Source organism: Delphinapterus leucas, chromosome 7 (assembly GCF_059928025.1).
Source record: "Delphinapterus leucas isolate spDelLeu-1000000601 "Yukka" chromosome 7, BTC_Dleu_Yukka2, whole genome shotgun sequence".
Taxonomy (NCBI): domain Eukaryota; kingdom Metazoa; phylum Chordata; class Mammalia; order Artiodactyla; family Monodontidae; genus Delphinapterus; species Delphinapterus leucas.
The window spans coordinates 14,951,367-14,969,965 of record NC_143135.1 but is presented as its reverse complement, the minus strand read 5'-3'; the positions used below and the strand labels follow the sequence as shown (position 1 = coordinate 14,969,965).

The 18,599-nt window shown below is 53.6% G+C and overlaps 1 protein-coding gene across 1 annotated transcript in view; it reads left to right on the top strand.

Moving 5' to 3' along the window:
- The window catches only part of PRDM11 (PR/SET domain 11), an 81,212-nt gene that overhangs the window by 14,480 nt on the left and 48,133 nt on the right, over nucleotides 1-18,599 (top strand). The window lies entirely within an intron of this gene.

Sequence of the window (18,599 nt, the reverse complement as noted above, 5' to 3'; positions counted from 1 at the left end):
AAAATCCTAATAATATTATTATCCTGGGGTCTCTTGTCTGCGTTAGGTCCAGGCCCACCTCGGTGGGCAGAGGGCCTGTGTTCCCGTGGGCAGCCTGGGATGGCTCCGGTCTTTGCAACAGCTTCATCCCACTGTCCACTGATTTCCCAGAGGAGGCTGCTGCCTGGGAATGCAGTGGGTGATCCGATTTCTGCCTGGCTTGGTCCTGTAGGTTCTGGATCAGGGCCCACTGGGAGGGAAGGAGGTCAGCCTGACCCTTTGCTTAGTGGTGGTGGCCAGGAACCTGGTAACATAACCCCACACCTCGGGCAGATTTACCGACTCTCAATGGGGCCTGTTGTGGCCGGGGATTTGATCTCCCTTGGCCTGCAGGGTGGGCAGGAGAAGAAAGCAGCTTGGGGCCAAGCTCTCCCCTGAGAGCCCCGGGGCCCCTCTGGGCCACACTGGCTGGTCCAGGCCTGGGTTTACCTTTCAGCCCATGGGGCAAATCTCTGCAGGTGACTGTATATTTAGTGCAGGAAAGGATGGCCCCTTTGCTTTTTTCTCACACCTCCATCCCCCCGACCCCCTTTCAGGTTCAAAACCACCTTTATGCCACCAACTAACCAGCTCTGCACAGCCACCCTCTGAAGTAGGCAGCCTGGTCAAGGCCATTTCACACATGTGGAATTAGAGGCCCAGCGACGTCAAGTGACTTTCCCAAAGCCACACAGCCGCTGGCAGGGTTGGGAATGTACCCAGGCCGCCTGGCTCCTTGTTCGGTTCTTTTTCACGAGGCCACCCAACGTGATATCTTGGCGGAAGGTGCCCAGCGGGGCAGCCCTGCTTGACCTCTTGCCCTCTGGTCTGTGGCATGTGTGGTCAATGAGCACAGAGGGTTGGGATTATTTCCCGAGAGGTGAGAAGCACCGTCGCTGACCCGGGGCCCAGCCCTTCCCCAGCACCAGCCACAAACCCTCTCAGTAGCCAGAGGTGGCAGGGGACAGTGTGGCTGCTTCAGCTGAGGCCATGTGCCCTGCTGGGGAGAAGGCTCGCTCTCTGGGCCTGTCCTGTGGTGTGCAGCAGCAACCCTGGGGACTCTGGGTACTTCCCCAGGGAGGCAGGAGAGCAGCCATCATGGGGTACATTTTATTCTTGGCCCCAAGCTGCTTTCTTCTCCTGCCCACCCTGCAGGCCAAGACTGGAGGAAGCAAGGCTCAGAAAGGCTCAGGGGCTGGTCTGAGCTGGTGGCTGGCAGAGGGGAAACTTGAACCCACCTTCTGATTCTTACTGTAGACCCTCACCAGTCATGCTGCTGGGTCACACCTCGGACATTGAGCCGGCCTAGCCTTGAGTTAAAAGCATGGCTGCTGGCGTCAGAGGGAGGTGGGCTTGCGTCCTGGCTCAACAATAACTGTTCATGTTTATTGAGTGCTTACTACGTGCCAGGTGCTATTCTAAGTCTTGACCCATAATATTTCACTTAATCTTCAGAATAACCTCATGAGGTAGACACCATTATTATTCTCCATTTACTGAGGAAACTGAGGTGCAGAGAGGTGACTTCTCAAGGACATATGGGGGTGAAGCTGGGACTGGAATCCCAGCAGAGTGGCTCGAGGCTGCCCATGAACACCACAAGGCCTCTCATAGCCAGGAGGGCTACACATGCCTGTCTCATCCTGGCACTGTGCATGGCGCATGGTGGGCCTCGGTATACACTTGTCGAGTGAATAATTGTGTGAATGGATGTGAGGCTTTGGACAAGCGACTCAGCCTCTCTGAGTGTCAGTAAAGTGAGGACCCAGCCACCTTTTCTCCAGCGTTGATGGGAAGGGTCCAGTGCGGTGATATTTGAAAGTGCTGTGCTCAGGGCCGGCCCACGGCAGCTGCGGCCACTCTGGGGAGACGGTGCCTCTGAGCTGCTCTGAACTGTCCTGGGAGTGGGGTGTGGCTCTGAGCTGTCTCACTGGCGTGCAGCTGCCCAGCCCCGGGGACAGAGGCAAGTTCCCTCTGCATGGGTGGCTGTGGGGTGTCACCCGTGGCTGGCCTTGGGCTTCCTCTGGGCAAAGCCAGGGGCCAGAGGGGCTGAGGGTGAGCACCGTGACCGAGCTCTTGCGGGACCCCTGCATTCCTGTGGGACGCTCACAGCCTGCTAGGTGGTTCACACACACGTTTTTCTTGTCAGTTCCCCGTGCCCGTCTTTCATCCAGGCTCAGGGAGGCGAGGTGACTCATCCAGGTTCCCACAGGCGTGGAGTCTCACCTACCACCTTCTGAGGGGCCCTCTCCAGTTCCTCACTGTGGGTTCCAAAACTGGAGGCAGATGCCTGGGGAAGAACCAGATCAAGGGCCCCTGGAGGTCTCAGGTGACTCCCGCCTCAGCTGCCCCTGCGTGCTGGGAACCCCCATTCAGATTTGCTCACTTTGTGAACAGCTCTGACAATAGGCTCTCTGCAGTGGGACACAGGAGATGCAGTTCCATCCCATCCTCTGCCATAGATCTGCTGTGTGGCCTTGAGTAAGTTCCTACCCCTCTCTGGGCCTTGGTGTCTGGCCCCATGAAGTGGGACCATGGGGCTCACCGATACCTGCTGTTCTGTCCTTCCCTTTTAGGGGTAGGGGTATGATTTATGGCTCAGGGCCCAGCCTGGCATTTTCTCAACCCCTTTTGAAGATACTAGGATACTGGGGACTCTCAACCTTGCCAGTTGGGACAACTGGGCTTGGAGTCAAGGACCAGGTCCTCATCCTAAATAGTCCTGAGACTGAGAAGCACATGGCAGGATGAGGTGGGGCTTGCCAGGGAACCCCCACCAGGTCCATTCCCTCACCCCACCCTGAGAAACTGGGGCTCGGCAGACAGCACCCCGCGTGGGGGGAAGCACTGATTCTGGGGGCCGTGAGATCTGGGTTTGAATGTGAGCTTTGCCACACACCTTTGGCCACTCACCTGGCCTCTCTGAGCCTCAGTGTCCTCACCTGTGAGACAGGCGGTGAAACTTTCCCCCCAAGGCTGAGGTGAGGGTGAAACGCATGTGTGTCTCCGCAGCCACCCGCTGACACTCAGCAGGTCCCTAATGTCACGAGCAGATCTGTTGAGGGGGTGGAAGGGATCAGAGAAAGCTCCGGAAGCCTCGCCAACAGCCCTGGAGGCTGAGTCCAGAAATAGAAGACCCCAGAGGCAGAGGCTCCTGATGGCCAGGCTGGTGTCCACCAGCCCCCAAGAGGCCACACTGAGCTGGCAGCGGGGGCCTTCCCTCCCTCCTGGGGCTGTTGGCTGTATAAATTACTCGGCAGCCTCTGGGCTAATTTTACCTTCTTGGTTTTCATGAATCATTTCCCATCCGGGGGCGTGTGAGAGAAATGGAAACGGCTCTGCCAACTGGATGACCGGGCGCCAGCCGCAGTGAAACGCCTGTGCCGAGAGCCCTGCTTGCAGGCTCAGAAGCAAGCACAGGACATCCTGGGATCCCTGAAAGGGCCCCCGAGGGCCGGCTCCTTGCAGCTGTGTCCCTGTGCCTTTGGGTTGTGATTTGGAGTAAATGAGCCACAGCAGGTCCTGGGGCTGGAACTTGGCTAAATCTAAATGAATTTGGAATCAAATGGTTATACCATGATACCATGATGGACATTCAGGTGTGTTTTGACCTCAGTGGGGGACTGGTTTAGCAGAGAGACCCCTGTGGCCCTCTAGGGTGCTTCTTTGTGGCCCAGCTCTGGGAGTTTGCAGGAATGCTGAATTTTCATAGTCACGGAATACCAGAGCTGGTAAGTTCAAGCCGAAAATCAAATCTAACCGCCTCGGGTAAACTGAGGCTCAGAGAGGGGAAGGAATTTATCTCAGGTCAGTGAATCATGGAAGAAGTCAGTTACTTACTGACTGCTTACCATTTTGCTCACGACAGCCCTCTGATTATTATTATTCCCATTTTATGGAGGGGTAACTGAAGGACCAGAAGGTGAAAATAACTTCCGCAGATGACAGTTGTATGTGGTGGAGCCACAATTTGTGCCCACTCCAGAGCCCACATTGTTCCCGACTTCTACACCAAGGTGCCTCTTGGAGTTGGTTTATAAGATCGCTGTGAGGTGGTCCTGGAAGCTCCCAGCGCACACTCTCATTTTCTTCTTCCCTCCACCAAGTGTGCATTGAGCCCCTACCAGGGACCGTTCTGGGCCCTGGGGACTTGGGCGCAGCCAGAGCGGACAGAGGCGGGGGCCCCACCGTGGTCCGTCCCCAGCACCCTCCTCTCACCTGAGGCTGGGTTCTCAGAGGACAGCGTCTACACAGCACTCTGGTCTCTGCCATGCAGGCCACACACTCAGCAGCCCAGCCCACCAGGGGACGTCCCTGAATGACACGGGCTGGCCGGAGATCTGGAAAGTAAGTGCTTTGCCCATTTGGCCATCGTCACCCAACTCTGGCAAATTGTTGCCACGTGAGACCCCCTACCTAGCGTTGCTAGTACTCCTGGTTCTCCAGAAAAGCTGAACATCCATGTTTTTACACGAAATCTTATGTTTCTTTAAAGTTGGCAGCTAAAGCCAAAACAAAAACTGGAAAAAAAAAAACCAGCCACTAGCTTGTAAGCTGTGGATCCTTTCCTCTGCTGCCTCTCTACAGACCTGTCTCTGATTAGAGCAAGTCTGTTCTAATCATCCCTCAGGGGCCACCTCTCCTAGGAGGTCCCTTCACTCCCTGACATGGAAGACCCTACCTCACGCTCGACTGCGGTTTATCACCCTCTACACTGCCACCTTGGAGTAGTGGAAAGGGCATGGGCTTTGACTTGGAGAGTCTCCAGACAGTTACGGTGCATCCTTATCCAAGCCACTTAACCTCTCTGAGCCTCCATTTTCTGTCTGAAAGACAAGTAAAGTAAAACTGTACTCAGTAGATTGTTGAAAGGACTAAATGCAACCAGACAGAATTTCAGGTCTAACAGGATTAGGCAAAAGTGGAATTTACGGGCTCCGCAAAGTGAGAAGTCCAGGAGCATCTACGGCTTCAGGCACAGCTGGATCCAGGGCTCATAGAGTGTCATCAGGACTTGGCCTGTCTGCTTTATTCTGTACTGGCTCCACTCACAGGCAGGCTGCCGTGTGTGGTGGCACCGTGGCTGGCTGCCAGCAGATCCGTACTTACATTCTATTTTTTCAGAGTTCCTCTTCCCAGCAGATTCCTCCAAAACCCCCAAACTGCAGCTCTTGATTAACTGGGCCCTTTACCCTTCCCTACACCATTCACTATGATGGGCAGATATAAGCCCTGGTGGGTTGGCCTTTGGGCCAACCAATCAGAGTGAAGCATTTTGAAAAGGGGTCTCCCCAAGGACACCAGGGGGCTTGGTGCCAGAACGGGTAATGGATGCTAGTGGGGAAACCTACAGACATTCTCCCCAGGCTGCAAGCCTCACGAGGTCAGGGACCTAGTTCACCCCAGGTTCCCAGCACCTAGGACAGTGCTTGGTACTCCATAGCATGGAAAAGTCAAGAGCGAATAAATGAGTATCCTCTACGGTATGTGTAGAACACCGGGCACAGAGCCTGGCATCAGCCACATCTGCGCCCCTTTTTCCTCCAGGACCAGGATGAAGGTCTTCTGTCCTTGGTCCTTGCCAGGTTCACGCCCCCCCACCCCCCCACCCCAGCGCCCCGCTACAGAGTGTCACGGTTCCGCAGTGTCTTCTCCGGGCGGAGCTTGTCAGCCCAGCCGGAGAAGCCCCAGGACACTGTTTGTTCGGTCCAGCTTGACACACAATCATTATAATAATCAGTGATCACAGCGCCTCGCATTCACAGGTATCCTCTGAAATCATCTCACTCTTTGTTTACTTCTTTATTGCCTGTGTCCAGATAATTTATGCTTGTTACTGTTTCAGGATTGAGCCGCTGGTAGAGCTTCAGTTTCCTCAAATATAAAACGGGGATAGACTCCACCCTGCAGGTTTGCGAAGAGGATTAAGTGAGATAATAAAAAAGTGGAGCAACTGGCCAAGACCTGGCACAAGGCAGGTGCTCAAGAAGGGCCAGGTTCCCTTTGAATCCCCTCAAATCGAGGTCCTAGTATAAACCCACATGTGTGAGCCTTTCCATGAGTACGTGGGAAGATAATTAATTCTTCATAAACGGCCACTCATGGTACACACACACACACAGACACACCTACACACACACACATAGTTAGGAAAGAACCCCAGTCTCTTGGCGTGGATGCTACATGTGGCCAAGACTCCATGGATCAGCAGGACAGTTTCTTACCCCCAGCACAGCAGGGAGACAGCAGGATCATGCGCACGGTAGCACCGGTTACTGTGCCTCCAAGTCCCATCGGGTGACACGATGGAGCCAGATGGTGACACGATGGACCCAGAGCTCTTACACTGCACTGGAAGAGCTCAGGGCAGAGGGCTCGGCACCTTTTGTAGCAAGCGGTAAAGCAGCTGGTTCCCCTTCCCCGGGGAGCGAGCAGTTGTATGGTAGTATTCATGCTGTGGTCACTGTGACCTACTTAGTTACCTATGTGACTAGCTACGGAAATGGCTCACAGTCAGAGGTCAGAGAATGGTGAGGGCTTACAGTCTGATAAACTCAGCAGGGGACGCTCAGGACCCATGGCGGACCACCCCTTCCATCTCTCTCTCTCTCTCTCTCTCTCTCACACACACTCACACACACACACACACCCCTTACTTGTCCAAAGATGGGATGGTGGCCTGGCCGCCTGGTTCCCTGTTGGAGGTGTTCAAGCGCGCTCAGTGATGATGGACACTGCGGCTTCCAGCCTCTTGCAGTTTAGACTAGCGCTTCTCAAACTCAACTCTGCATACAAATCACTGGGGGAATCTCCTGTTTTAAGGCACACTCTGATTCAGGGGGTCTGGGGTGGAGCTCGGGACTCTGCATTTCTAGCAAGTGCCGTGTGATGGCCCTATTGCTGGTCTGTGGACCACGCCAGGAGAAGCAAAGATTTAGGTGACTTTTGAACTTTCTTTTCATTCTGAGATTCTGGGCAGGACTGGGCGAAAAAACAGCCAGTGAGAATGGCAGGGCCGGATGGAACAAGGAGGGGAGGGAGCTGAAGGAGACTGCAGGAGAGGTGAAGGCTGGCACCAGGTCCCCGGGGCCCCCGAGGGCCCTGCAGCCCCTCCCTGTACGGGCCTTTCCCTCCGGGAGTCGTGGTACGGACAGTAGGACCCCTTTCCTTGTGGCCAAAACACCGCGTGGTGTTTCACCAGGTCCCACCTGGCTAAATAGAGGCTCCAGCTCCGTGGGTGGGTGGGTCGGAAGGACTGTAGAGGCGAGGACGCTAAGAGCGCTGTGGAGAGGGGCAGGGAGAGCAGGGCGGGAGAGGGGCTGCGAGCACAGGCTGGAGGGCGGTGGGTTTGTATCTCCCAGAGTCTTCCTCTGGGAGGCCTTGTGCAAGTCACTGCCTCTGGGCCTCCCGTTTCCTCGTCTAGAAAGGAGGGGCCTGGGTGCGTCCTTCAGCTCTAACAGCCTCTAGGAGGCAGTAAGATGCGAGAGCACACCTTCCCCAGCCCTGCCCCTTAAGAGGCAGATTGCTTAAAGTCACACCCCTGCAGGTGTGACTTGGGGGCAGATTGCTTAAAGACTGTGTGCCCTCTGCCTTAGCATCACAGGGGTAAGGAGCGGGGGACACCAGAGGACAAGTCTGGTCTCCCAACAGACCAGACTGCCTGCAAGCAATCAATGCAGGCCATCTCTGATTGTCCTTCAATGAATGTACACATCCAGGCCGTTTTCCATCAAGACCTTCCCTTCCTGCCGCTTTGGCGTCTGCAAGCGTGGCCTCCCTGAGCCCCTGGTAGCTCAGCCCAGAGACCCTACGCCGCTTGCAGCCGGACCCAGCGCTCCCAGCACAGCCCTTCTCCCCCAGCCTTGTGTGGATGACTTGGTGCTTGGAATCCTGGAGCCAGGTGGGACTCAGGGAATTTGTCTGGACTTCAGGGTCCCCCTCCGTGGGGACTGCAGGTGGCTGGAAGGAGCCCCGACCCCCACCCCTGCCCACCCTCCCTCCATCAGCAGATGCAGTCTTCCCTTCTGTTCCACTCACTGGCATGCTGGGAGGGGAGGTGGCAGGGTAGCCTGGGACTTCTTTTTTAGACTATTAATACTGATATGTACTCTAAAAACTTTTTTACTCTACAAAAAAGATAGAAGAGTATAATAAGGTTCCAGGTACCTATCACCCAGCCTCAACAACTGACAACTCCTAGGCATTACTAATCTATTTTTTAAATTAGAAATGCATGGATCTGGTGTAAAATTCAGTGAGAACTTTCCTCCCTCAGCTGGCAATCCCAGGAACAGCAGCTGTCATAGCCTAGAGCTATTCTGTGCATACATAAGCACATATGAATGTGTATGTCCTTCTAATTTTATTAAAACGGGGTATGTTTATTTTATGTAACACACATTTATATAGCCTACTCAGTTTGTGTCAGACACCATTCTAGGTAGATAACAAATACTAACTCATTTAATCCTCATAACAGCCTTACCACGTAGGTGCTATTAATACCTCCAGGTACAGAGAGGTTAAGGAACTCCCTCGACACCACACAGTGGTTGGCGCAGTTGGGGGTTGAACGTCGTCAGCCTGGTCTCAAACCGCCATTTTCTGCTGCCTCTCAAATTATACAAAGTCTTCTTTACCAAGATTTTGTTTTCCCCACGAATTATGTAATCCATTCAACATGTGTGTATTGTGTGCTTCACTTTGCACCAGGCATTCTTCTAGTGGCAGAGGATACAGCAATGAACAAAACAGATAAATATCTCTGCCTTCCTGGACTTTACATTCTTGTCGGGGAGACAGCCAGCCAGGAATATAAATAAGTACTGCATATATTTGACAGTGCATAGTGCTCTGGAGGAAAATGAAGCAAGGAAGGAGGGGTAGAAAGCGTAAGGGGGCTGCAATTTTATATAGGTGGCCAGAGAATGTGATATTCAGCAAAGGGCTGAAGGGCGTGAAGGAGTGAGCCCTGTGGGTCCCTGGGGGAAGAGCATTCCAGGCAGAGGGAACAGCCAGTGCAAAGGCTCAAGACGAAGCGTGTCTTGTTGCAGGCTGTGCAAGGCAGCCCCTGGGGCTGTGGTGGGCGTGAAAGGGGAGTGGGAGGAGATGAGTTCCAGAGGGCGTGAGGGCAGACTGGGTCCGGCTGGCACTGGCACGCCGCTGAAGAGCTTTGCTCTTTGCTCTGCGTGAGGTGGGGCTCTGAGGAGGGTTTTGAGCTGGGGGCCATCTGATCTGACCTAGGTTGTAATGGGTTCACCCTGGCTGTGGGGTGGAGAACGGACAGTAGGGGCAGAGTGGAAGCAGGGGATGGAGTTTGTTCCGTCAGTTCCTTCTTTGAAACAGCTGCCTGTTGTATGGTTATGCTATCAGTTATTTAACCAACCTCCAGATGGACACGCTGGTTGTTCCTTGCGCTTCCAGACAGTGCTGCAATGAATACCCTTACACATGTGTCTCGGAGAAACTCCTAGAAGTGGAATTGCAGGATCAAAGATTATGTGCATTTCTGAAAGTTTCCCAGTGCCAAACTGCTCTCCCTAGAGGTACCAGTTTTACACTCCCACCAGCAGTGCATCAGAGAGAGAGCTCAGGTTATAGCTGCAGGTCAGATCTTGGGCTTAGGGGAGAGGGGTGGCTGGGGGTGTAATGCTGCAGCCCCTCCCTTTGCCCCTTTGTAGTCCAAGGCACCATCGGGGAGGATGCTTTACAGAGGCACAGCCAGAGTTCCGATCCCAGCCCCAGTGGACATGCGGGTAGGTGGAGCCTGCACCTTTGGCAGGGTAGGGTACCAGTGAGGATGGCTGTGGCTGCATGTAACAGAGACACTGTCCTAGTCAGGCTTGAGTAAAAAGAAGTAACAGGAAGTGCAGAAGTAGGGCAGATATCAGGACCCGTTGATTTAATGCCTTAACCATGCCATTTAAAGTCCCCATCTCTGGTATGTTTTCCAGTACCGAACAAACCATGCTCTGATACTTCAACACCAACTGAAACTAACTATCCAGAATGAGCACAGATCCCACAGGTTGCCGGCCCACTCCCTCAAGATTGTTCCCACTTCAAACACCACTTGCAAGTCCTGGGCCAACCATACTTCTGACCAACATAAATCAGGGGTTTCCACGTCCCCCTCCCCAGGTTCTATAACTCCCTAGAACAATTCACAGAACTCAGGAAAGTGCTTTACTTACTATTTTTGGTTTATTATAAAGGATACAACTCAGGAACAGCCAGATGGAAGAGATGCATAGAGCAAGGTATGGGGAGAGGGGCGTGGAGCTTCCATGCCCTTTCCAGGCGCGCTACTCTCCCAGCACCTGGACGTGTTCACCAACCACGAAGCTCTCTGAATCTTAAGAATTTTTATAGAGTTCAGTCTTTACCCCCACCCCCAAGTCAGTGGATGGGACTGAAAGTTCTAACTCTAATCTCTTGGTCTTTCTGGTGATCAGCCCCATCTTAAGTCTATCAAGGGGCCCCATCCTAAGTCACTTCATTAGCATCAACTCAGGTGTGACAGCAAGGGGCTCCTTGTGAATAACAAAAGACACTCCTATTGGGAAATGCCAAGGGTTTTAGGAGCTCTGTTCCAGGAGCTGGGGACAAGACCAGATATACTTATTACTATACCACACCTTTCCGCTGCTCTGCCGTGCTAGGTCATCCTAAGGGTGATTCCTGCCGGGGTCTTCCGCAGGACATGGCAGCCATTTGCAAGAAAGGCTGCGTGCTTCCCCCCCACCCCCCACCCCGCGAGGGTAGGGCAGTAGGTCCAGTGAGGAAGGTGTAGCATCTGAACAAGGTCCAATTCCATTAGTGGGAGGAAAGGGGGAATGGGATCCAGGTAAGCCACTAGCAGTATCCGCTGTAAGAAGCAAACTCATAAAAAAGGGTGCCATCCTTCACCAGCTTCTCCATTTGACTCACGAACCTTTACACTGTTTCTTCCAACTCCTTATCAAAGTCTTACCATCATGGAGTAAACATATTACCTCTAAAAGGTTCTGCAGGAGGAACCACCTTGGGAGAATGTGTTCTGCAGGCCTCAGCCAGCTGGACCACCGATGCTCACAGGAAAATCGAGCAGAAACTAGAGGGTTTCCCTATGCTCCTTGGCCCCCACCTCCAGAACCTCCCCCACTATGGACAGCAGCATTAGTCTGAGGACTAGCCCAGACTCCAAGAGCCGGAGGTGTGCTTGGACCCATCAGTCCTCAGCTATGTGGCCAGTCCGGTGGCCACCCCAGCAGCCATTCAGCTGTTGGTTATACAGTTAAAGCCAGAGGCAGGTACATTTGTTCCAAATGCTGAACCCACACTGACATCATTATCATCCCAAGGCCACAGCTTACATTAAGGCTCACTGGTGTTTTACATTCTGAGGGTTTGGACAAATGTATAATGACACGTATCCACCATTATAGTATCATACAGAGCAGTTTCACTGCCCTAAAAATCCTCTGTGCTCTGCCTGTCCACCCCCCACCCTCCTGCCCCTGGCAGCGACTGACCTTTTTACTCTCTCCATCGCTTTGCCTTTCCCAGAATGTCATAGAGTTCGAATCACACAGGATGGAGCCTTTTCAGATTGGCTTCTTTCACTTCATAACTTTCAGTTTTTCTTTAACAGTATGTTGAGCCTGTTTCCGTGTCAATAAATATTCTTCTAAAGCACTGTTAATTGCTGTGTAATATTTCATTGTGTGTTATGTATTAACTTCTCCCCTGTTTTCGAGGTTTAAGTTGTTTCCTGTTTTTTGCTACTAAAAATAGTGTTGCAGAGGAGAGCCTTGTGGGTAAATCTTTGCACACAACTTAATTATGTCCTTAGGATAAATTCCTAGATTTGGGACTGCTCCTACAAAGGTTTTGCTCATTTCAAGGCTTTTCGTACGCATTGCCAAATTGCCCTGCAGAAAGATTACACCGATTTCTATTCTAACTAGTAGGGTATGTAGGGTATTTCCCCCACACACTTGCCAACTCTGACTAGTATCAAGATTTTTAATCTTTGCCAGTTTAATAGAGGAGAAATTATATTTATTTGTTTTAACTTATATTTATTTGAGTATTAGAGTTTTGTGATTTTCCATAAAGCAGATTGGCCATTTGTCTCTTTTCTTTTGCAGATTGCTTTTTCACGTTCTTTCCCATTTTATTTTTCCATTGGGATAAGCATCTTTATAGTATAGGTTTATTAAAAGTGTTTCTCTATTAAGGGTATTGACTACTCGTGAAGGCCCTCTTTTATTATTTTTTTTAAATATAAATTTATTTATTTATTTTGGGCTGTGTTGGGTCTTCGTGGCTGCGCACGGGCTTTCGCTAGTTGTGGCGAGCGGGGGTTACTCTTCGTTGTGGTGCGCAGGCTTCTCACTGCGGTAGCTTCTCTTGTTGTGGACCACAGGCTCTAGGTGCGCGGGCTTCAGTAGTTGTGGCATGTGGGCTAAGTAGTTGTGGCTGGAGGGCTCTAGAGCGCAGGCTCAGTAGTTGTGGCGCACGGGCTTAGTTGCTCCGTGGCATGTGGGATCTTCCCGGACCAGGGCTTGAACCCGTGTCTCCTGCATTGGCAGGCGGATTCTTAACCACTGTGCCACCAGGGAAGCCCAAGGCCCTCTTTTAATGTCAAAAAATTTCACCAACAGGCTCACCTGATGTGTGCTACACGTTTAAAGTAATAAATAAAATGGACGATAAGAAGAACTAATATCTATAGAGTACCTATTATATGCCAGGCACTGTGCTCTGTAAAGCAGCCCTATGAGGTAGGATCTGATATCTGTCCCATTGGACAGATGAGAAAACCGAGGTGGAGCAGGTAGTGAATTTTCTCAAGGTTACACAGCTTGTTGAGTGGCTGTGCTGGTATCAGTTGGTTAACAAAACACATGGTGCCATAGGGCTTCTATGAATCAATAACACTGTTAAATAAATTTACCTTTAGTTCATCGCAAAAGTATCTACATACATTTGCAAATCTGTCTTATGTTCAAGGCATATAATCTGTTCTTTCCATAGGCAGAGCTTGCTGGACATATAAATCCTGTAATAATTCCATGCTTTCCCCCAATTATCCCCATGGTTTACTGTTAAGAAACATGTTGGAACTTTCATTTTTCAGGAAGGGGAAACTGAGGCTCAGGGCGAGGCAGGAACTTGCTCAGGATCACCTAAAAAGTTTATGGCACAGGGCCTTCCCTGGTGGCGCAGTGGTTAAGAATCTGCCTGCCAATGCAGGGGACACGGGTTCGAGCCCTGGTCCGGGAAGATCCCACATGCGGCCGAACAACCAAGCCCGTGCACCACAACTACTGAGCCTGCGCTCTACAGCCCGGGAGCCACAGCTGCTGAAGCCCGTGCGCCTAGAGCCCGTGATCCGCAACGGGGGAGAGGCCACCGCCATGAGAAGCCCGCACACCGCAAGGAAGAGTAGCCCCCACTTGCTGCAACTAGAGAAAAGCCTGCACGCAGCAACGAAGACCCAACGCAGCCATGAATAAATAAAGAAATAAAAGTTTATGGCACAGTCAGGACTGAGAGCCAAGGCTTGGGATACCCAGCCCAGGTCACTGTGTAACTCGGGCCAGCCCCCTCACTGCGTGTCCCTTTGTCATCGGGGAGACAACACAGAATGCTGCGGGGGTACAAGAGCAGGCCTGCCAGGTTCTCCTGGTGCTAGCCTCTAGGGTACCCAAGTGGGTACAGGCCCCTGGTCCTCTGGCCACACTGGCTGCTGGGCATTCCAGGACCCTGGCAACCTGCCAAGAGTGAAAACAGAGCTGCAGGCTCCTGAGCCGCGTTCTGCCCCCTCCTCTTGGGTCTGCATCTCATTGCTGGGTTTGCAACATGCCTAATCTCTGCGGGTGCAGACTCAGAGGAGCCAGCTGAGAGGGAGCATTGCCAGCAGCTTGGAGTCCTCTACGAGGCCTGCTGACCCCCCACCCCCACCCCACCCTCCCCTAAGCCCCTCTCTGGGCAAGCAGGGCCAGAGCAGTCTGCGGAAACAGTTGCTGGAGCTTCACCTGGCTGGGGCCTTACCGTGCTCGCTGAGCTGGACCTAATGAAGGACACAAGCCCGTGTTCTCCCTCTCTTCCCAAATGGAAGTTCATTCAGTCCTGCCACATCCCATCTTCTCCCTCCCTGCCCCCATGGCCTTCACTACAGACACAGAAAGGAGTTGTAATACACACCAGTTATGTAAGTGAGAGTTGATTCTGGTTCTCCAGGCAGCTGGACCCCTCCAAGAATGAAAAGAACTTAATTGTGCAGCCAGTCAATAAATAGGTATCAAATAATGAGTACTTTGTAACCCATCGTGTTTCCCTTTTTGCCTTAGCTGCCAGGAGGCTCAGAACTGAATGGAAAGCTAGATCACTAAACATCTTACCACAGATTCTGTGTATAATTGGCATCACTCCTCTCCATGAGGTCTCTGGTTGTTCAACTGTCCTGCTGAGTATGAGTTTATGTTATAAATCGTCACCATTTTTTTAATGGGATGAAGGTGGGATGTAAATGAAAAATAAGACATGAAAGTAAGTGGCCCACAGACATCTCTACTTTGAGATTCAAATGAATGCTTTTTTTTTATAAGGGGATGTTTTCCCCAGGACCATTTAAGACTTAGAAAAATGTCTGTGTGCCTCTTCCCTCTGTCTCTCTGAGTCTCCCTTTCCACCTTTTTTCTCCGATTTCCTCTCCTCTCCCTCTTCCCCTCCAGCCTTTATTCCCTTACTATTGCCTACTTCTCCCTCCTTTCCTTCCCCGCCAGTCTCTCTTCCCTCCATCCCCCCTCTCCTTTCTCTTCCTGCTCACCCCCTTGCCTCTGGCAGCCAGTTTAGAGCAAGTAAGGGATTAATATCCCTTACAAACCCTTAGCACTTGGCTCTTTCCAAGACCTTGACCCAGCCTTTGTCTCAGTGATTTCTCTGGGGCAATTTTGATTATTTCCATTTTACCAAGGAAGACACTAAGGCCTAGAGAGTTGAAGTCATATGCCCATGGTTGCACAGCTTATACTTTACACTTATTATCAAATTCAGGCTCCAGGCCTCAGGAGTCTAATCCCATCACACTCTCACTGTCCCTCACTGCCTCTCGATGCCAGCCTCCCCCACCTTGCCTGGCAGAGGTCACGAGAAAGTACCCCATGAAGAGGGTTCAAAACGATAACCCACCCACCCTATCTCCCCCTCTGAGGTCTCTTACAGAGTTGAGATACTCAAAGGGGCGAGAAGAACATATTGGTGGGAGACAGTGAGTTATGACGGGTCACTGGGTCATGAATTAACTTGGCAAACATTTATTGAGAATATGCTATGTGATAGGCAAGGCTGAGACCCGGGTAAGGCAAGCAAGGCACCTAGGGGTGCAAAACTGAAGGAGGCACTCAGTCTCAGGTGCCAGTCCTGCAAGCGCATGACCCTGAGAATGGGTGCCTCCTTAAAGTTTATGCCCTAGCATATGGCTTGTCTTTCACTTGTTCTGCCCTGACGTCAGGCACTCACTGTTACAAGTGCTGGCCATTCAGTGGTGAGCAAAAAGGCCTGCCCTCTGCCCTTGGGGAGCTTCTAATCTATTATGGGAAACAGATATTCATCAAATAATCATACTGACAGAAGACTGCTCTAAGAGTGACAAGTGCCATGAGGAAAGGGACATGGGGCTAGAGAGGGTATTATGGATGGGGGGGACAGTGAGGGCTGAAGAATAGGTAGGAGTTTTCCAGGTGTGTTCCAGGTGGAATACACAGCAAGTTCACGGGTCCCCCTGGCAGGGTGGAGCATGACATACAGGTGAAGCCGGGGGAGGGCAGAGGGGCTAGAACAGGAGAGCTCAATGCAAAATGGTCCCAAGCAGTCAGTTCCTATGATAGTGGTAGAGTCTGCAAATGACTGACTTAAAATAAATCCAATCCAAAGGAGAGAATTCAAAGCCACTCCTTAATGATGTCACACATACCCATCTTCCTGATGAGCTTTATTCAGTGGATGTATAGAGACGGTGCCTAGCTCCCTAGCTCCCTCCAAACACGTCTCTGTCTGTTTAATACAGCAACGTCTGTGATAGAATCTAATACTTGACACATTTTCCCGATGAAGAAATGGAAGCACAGAGAAGTTAGCCTGCTGCCCAGGTCAGCTCGGGCTGTCATAACAAAATGCCATAAACTGGGTGGCTTACACACCAGACACTTATTTCTTACAGTTCAGGAGGCTGGGAAGTCCAAGATCAAGGTGCTGGCTAATTTGGTTCCTGGTGAAGGCTCTCTTCCTGGCTTGCAGACTGTTGCCTTCCTACTGTCCTCACCTGGTGGAGAGAGAGGGGGCGCTCTGGTGTCTCTTCCCCGTCTTTAAGGGCACCAGCCTTATTAGATTAGGGCCCCATCCTTGTGACCTCATTTAACCTTTATCACCCCCTCACAGGCCCTGTCTCCAAATACAGGCACACTGCGGGTTAGGGCATCCAACATAGGGATTATGGATTTTTTTTTTTTTTTTTTCTGAGGGGGCACATACAAACATTCAGTCCTTAACACCTGCCCAGGGTCACAGAGCCAATAGCTGGCACTTGAACACAAGCAGTGGGCTCTAGGAGCCCAGGCTCCTAAACTCTAGACCAGCTGTCTCAGGATGTGTTGCGTGTAAATGTTGTCCATGCAGTTGAGAAGTGTTCCTTAGGGCAGGGGTGTTGTGACCGTTTATAAATCCACTGGGTCCTGCCCCCACCTGGCAGCTGCACCTATGGGCTGAGTCCTGAACCCACCCCAGGGTGATTCGGGTGATACTTCTAGAAAAAGACTGGACTGAGGGTGTGGCGTGAAAGTGAACCAGTCCTGAAACAAAACGCTTACATTTCGGGGTCCTGCTGTTTCCCATTTACTCAGAGGAGGCCCTAGGCTCCAGTGCAGACTTCGCCAGGAATGGGCTGCGTGACCTTGGGCGAGTCACTGGACGTCTTCCAGCTCTAAGTTCCTGCCTCGCTGACTCCCAACCCCTGCCCACCTCACGGGTGGCTTGGGGGCCACTTCGTGGGCTATGAGGTCAGCCAAATACCAACCTTGGGGCCCCTCGCAGACGCCGGTCCCCACCCTAGGCCGCGCAGGTGGGGAAGGGGCGGGCTTGCGGTGCGTGGCCAGCGACTTGGGTGTCGCTGGCGCTCTGGCCGCGCCCCAGGCCGCGCTGCCGCCGTACCGAGGGGGCTGCGGAGGCTGGGAGGGCGCGCGGTGGGCCGCGGGGCCCAGCCTCCCCGGCGCTATCATCCTCACCAGACGCCCGCGAGGCGCCCCCCGGCCCGCGTGGGGGCCGAGGCCCGCGGGAGGGGCTGGAATTCCTCCCAGGCGGGGCCCCCTCCCGCCGCCCCTCCCGGGCGCCCGCTTCCTCTCGCTCCCCGCGCGCCCCCCTCCCGGCCGCCAGCCAACTGCGTGCCCCCGGGGCCGGCAAGAAGCCACATGCCCCCGCAAGGAATGCCGGGCCTGGCGGGCGGGGGGCGGGCGCTGGGCAGGGCCGGGCTGGGCAGGGAGCACCCCGCCGGGAAGGTTGGTGAGAGGGAGAGAGCGAGCCCGCGCCCTCCCCGGCCCCCCGCACCGCCCCTGCTCCCGGCCGGTGCGCAGTGCCGGCCGGATCTCGGGATCTCACACTTTCCCAGCCGGACACGCAGCCGGGATGACCCGCGGGCTTCAGGAGCTGGGGGTCCCAGGGGGGGCGGTGGGGGGCTGGGACGGGGCTTCTCGGCCCGGCCCGGGCCTCCCCCGCCCCCCTCCGCGCGCCCCCAGTCCCCGCCGGCTCGGAGAAGGGGGCAGGCCGTCACGTTTCCCCACACCCCTCCCGCTGCCGGCGGCTTTGGGGCCCCGGTGGGGAGCAGGGGGCTGATTAGCCGAGGAGCAGGGGTGTGGCCAGCGGGGCCCCGGGTAGTGAGTCACACACGCTGCTCGCCCAGTCCGGGGGCCGAGCGTGCTCCCAGCCCGAGCTGAGCGCTGTTCTGGCCAGAAGAGTGTCCCCGGGCTTGGCATGAGGACCCTGGGGTGCCAAGGGAGGGGCTGAAGCCCAGCGCGGTGGTGGAGGAGGGCGGTAAGCTGCGGGCTAGGGAGACTCCCCTAGAGAGAGCTGGGTGGGGCTTGGAGTCAGGGCCGGCCCACACGGGGACCCCCAGGCCCCGCCTGTACCTGCTCTGAGCTGGCGAAGCGAGCCTGGCTGCATTCCCTGGCAGCCCCTGGGTGAGGGGCTGTGCAGCCAGGCGCTCGGGGCCCATTTCATCTGCCTGCCCCCTTTGGCCCCAGCTGGACTTGAGTCGATCCCTCCCCTGCTCCCCATTGCAGGGTTTTGTGCAGAGGCTCCTGTGGGTCCCTCGTACCCTTTGCCCTTTGGTCTTGGGGTACAGGCTGTGCTTCTCAGCCCTGCCTCCTGGCCTGAGCTACTCCCGGCCCCTGACCCCATGGGGCTGGTGGCTCCAGTCGTCCCCAGGACCAGCCCGGGATAGAAATGGCATTTCCTCTTGGCCGGGCTACAGCTGTTTTTGTTGTCTGTGTTCTCAAGCGCTTCCTCTGGGGATGGCAGGGAGGGTAACCAGACTCCAGGAG